Source organism: Hyperolius riggenbachi, chromosome 3 (assembly GCF_040937935.1).
Source record: "Hyperolius riggenbachi isolate aHypRig1 chromosome 3, aHypRig1.pri, whole genome shotgun sequence".
NCBI classification, from domain to species: Eukaryota; Metazoa; Chordata; class Amphibia; order Anura; family Hyperoliidae; genus Hyperolius; species Hyperolius riggenbachi.
The window spans coordinates 405,640,654-405,644,445 of record NC_090648.1 but is presented as its reverse complement, the minus strand read 5'-3'; the positions used below and the strand labels follow the sequence as shown (position 1 = coordinate 405,644,445).

General features: G+C 41.6%; 1 non-coding gene across 1 annotated transcript; it reads left to right on the top strand.

Annotated features, from left to right (window-relative positions):
- Nucleotides 1–3,191: 3,191 nt before the first annotated feature.
- TRNAI-UAU (transfer RNA isoleucine (anticodon UAU)) lies at nucleotides 3,192–3,263 on the top strand. Its single transcript has one exon. It is a non-coding gene; the product is annotated as a tRNA-Ile (tRNA).
- Nucleotides 3,264–3,792: the final 529 nt, after the last annotated feature.

Sequence of the window (3,792 nt, the reverse complement as noted above, 5' to 3'; positions counted from 1 at the left end):
TCAGAAGTATGAATCTGTAAGAATCTCTGCAACCTGACATGCTAAGAACAGTGTAATATTAAATCAGATTACCTGACAGGCTTTTTTTTTCATATATCAGGTTTCACACACAATTACAGATGTTTATGTTGCACACAAGATACATTTCCCCTGCTCTCTGTGAGAGAAAGCTCTGCCTGTCTCTGACTGAGCTCTCTGCACACATAGAGTTAATGATGCACTGTGAAGGAAATCCCCCCTACCCTCATGGCTGAGTCTGCCGTCAGAATTTCAGCAGACTGCCCTCAGAAAAGTGTGAAAGGGATTAGATAACAGTAAACAGAGAGATAAGGATTCAGATGTATACAACTAGAGATGAGCGTAATGACCTAATTACGATTTCGCGAAATTTCGCGTAATTAGTGTAATTACGATTATGGCCGTAAGTACATAATCGTAATGAAGAAGGATTTCGCGAAATTTCGCGTAAGCGTAATTTTCGCGTAATTTTCGCATTACAATGGTTATTTGTTCATGCCGTAATTTCGCATTAAACGCTACCGTAATTTCGCGTTAAACCGTAACGCTCCGTATAATATAAAAAAGCCACCGACTTTAAGGGTTAATAGCAAAGCCCCCTTAAATGCTAAGAGCCTCAAATTTGGAGAATATATTAAGGAGATCAGGAGGAATAAGAGGAAAAAATTTTTTTTCAAAAAGACCTTATAGTTTTTGAGAAAATCGATGTTAAAGTTTCAAAGTAAAAATGTATACATTTAAAAACCCGCCGACTTTAACGGTTAATAGCAAAGCCTGCTTAAAGTTTAGGAACACCAAATTCCTAGGGTATATTAAGGGGATCAGTGGGAATAAGAGGAAATTTTTTTTTCAAAAAGACCTTATAGTTTTTGAGAAAATCGATTTTTAAGTTTCAAGGGCAAAAATGTCTTTTAAATGCGGAAAATGTCAGTTTTTTTTGCACAGGTAACAATAGTGTATTATTTTCATAGATTCCCCCAAGTGGAAAAGTATTTTAATTGAACAAAAAACATAACCACGAAAAAAGTCCTTTAATATTCTTAATTAACCATTAATACTTACCTGTCCCTTTAAATAAATGATCCCACGCAATATCCTCGGAAATGTTCTATCAGTTACAATGTAACAAAGTTATTACAATGTAACAACTTTGTTACATTGTAACTACGCCGCACCTGACGCCACTCGCCGCTCAGCCGCCGCATACACTTACGCGTCCGTGCAGGACGCCAAGTCCCCGCAGCTCCCGCTGTCCACCCCGCCCACATCTGTCACCCACATGTCACCCACATGTGGGTGACATGTGGGTGACATGTGGGAGAGGCGGGGAGGGCAGCGGAGCCGGCGGGGACTTAGCGTCCTGCACGGACCCGACAGAGCTCTGAGCTATATAGCTCAGAGCTCTCTAAAGCATCTTTGTATTTGGGCTCCAAGGAGCCCCATTGGTCCTTAGCAGACCAATGGGGTTCCTTCAAATCAGAAGGAACCCCATTGGTCTGCTAAGAACCAATGGGGCTCCTTGGAGCCCAAATACAAAGATGCTTTCGAGAGCTCTGAGCTATAGCTCAGAGCTCTGTCGGGTCCTGCAGCACAAACGCGGCGGCGGCGGTGAGTGACGTCGGGTGCGGCGTAGTTACAATGTAACAAAGTTGTTACATTGTAATAACTTTGTTACATTGTAACTGATAGAACATTTCCGAGGATATTGCGTGGGATCATTTATTTAAAGGGACAGGTAAGTATTAATGGTTAATTAAGAATATTAAAGGACTTTTTTCGTGGTTATGTTTTTTGTTCAATTAAAATACTTTTTCTATGTGTTTGTGTGTTTATTTACTTTTAACTCTTAAAGGAAATGGGTAAGGGGTACAAGTACCTCTATACTCATTTCTCCTGGGAGGGGGGGTGGGCATCTGGGGGACCCCTTTTTAAAGGGGACTCCCAGATTCCACCATGAACCCCCCACCCAGGAAATCGCGGCCTCCACCTCCACCGCCCATCGGAGGTGGAGAAGAGCCCCTTGTCCTTGGATTGGACAAGGGCTCGGAGGGGGAGGGGAAAGCTTGGCTGCCCCTCCCCTTCCGAGACCCCCCAATCCATGGACCATGTGGGCTGGTATAGTCAGGGTGCGGAGCCCCACGCGGCCGGTGCTCCGCATTCTGGCTATCCCAGCCTGCATGGGGGACAAGGGGTTAAAGAGGTCTGGGAGGGGGGACCCCACGTCGTTTTTTTTTTATATTTCCCACACTCAGAACGAAGTAAGTAAAACTCTTCCCACTTGGGGGAATCTATGAAAATAATACACTATTGTTACCTGTGCAAAAAAAACTGACATTTTCCGCATTTAAAAGACATTTTTGCCCTTGAAACTTAAAAATCGATTTTCTCAAAAACTATAAGGTCTTTTTGAAAAAAAAAATTTTCTTCTTATTCCCACTGATCCCCTTAATATACCCTAGGAATTTGGTGTTCCTAAACTTTAAGCAGGCTTTGCTATTAACCGTTAAAGTTGGCGGGTTTTTAAATGTATACATTTTTACTTTGAAACTTTAACATCGATTTTCTCAAAAACTATAAGGTCTTTTTGAAAAAAAAAATTTTTCCTCTTATTCCTCCTGATCTCCTTAATATATTCTCCAAATTTGAGGCACTTAGCATTTAAGGGGGCTTTGCTATTAACCCTTAAAGTCGGCGGCTTTTTTATATTATACGGAGCGTTACGGTTTAACGCGAAATTACGGTAGCGTTTAATGCAAAATTACGGCATGAACGAAACGCGAAATTTCGCGTTGAAAATTACGCTTACGGTATTTTCAATTACGATTTTAATGGCAATTTCGCTACGCTAATTTCGCATCGTAATCGCAAATTTCGCATGCGTAATTATAGTAATGTGAAATTACGAAAATTTCAGCTCAACTCTATATACAACAACACTTAGCAGCATTTCCCAAACATTTCTTATCTTAATTGAAAAAAAAAGTCAATCGATAGTGTCCCAACAAAACAATCTATGTTACAGCGAGGCCCTAATGACACTTTCTCTTAAGGGGCTATGGCGGCCATAGCTTCTTAAGAGAAAGTGTCATTAGGGCCTTGCTGTAACATAGATTGTAGTGTAACTATTTCAACTAATGTACCCTTCTTAAACTTGAAGATTGTATACAAATGTAAGCAGAGTGGCACAGTGGAAGTGTGCTGGGCCTATAACCCAGAGGTTGATGGATCAAAACCATCCTCTGCTAGGCATGATTTCATTTTTGCACCTCACTTTATCGCATGGGCAAAACGGTTTCCATAGCCCTGTAAGATAAAATGTAATAAGGGCTCTGCCGTAACATAGATATTACGGTAGCTAAGACTACTCCTGGGCCTTTCTTGTAGTTGAAGAGATGAGTGAACTGTGACACCACAAAAAAAAAAAAAAAAAAAAAAAAAAAAAAAACAGAAAACAGAGAAGCTTCCCCACATTGGAGCATTGGATTTGGTAAAGTCTTAAGCCAATGTGTTGTAAGACACAAGTAAGCTTTAGGTTAGCAGGAATGGTTGCATGGCACCTAGCTTTTCATCCTTCCCAGGCCAGCTAGGCTGGCTTCAGCCTGTAGTGTTGGTGGTATAGTGGTGAGCATAGCTGCCCTCCAAGCAGTTGACCTGGGTGTTAGGAATCCGGCTCTGTGTGGTTGCACCTGCTGGTGGCACTTGGTTTCGGGACTGTGCTAACATCTATCACCAGCAGGTGGCATTGTGCAGCATGTCATGGACATTTCTTTGCCT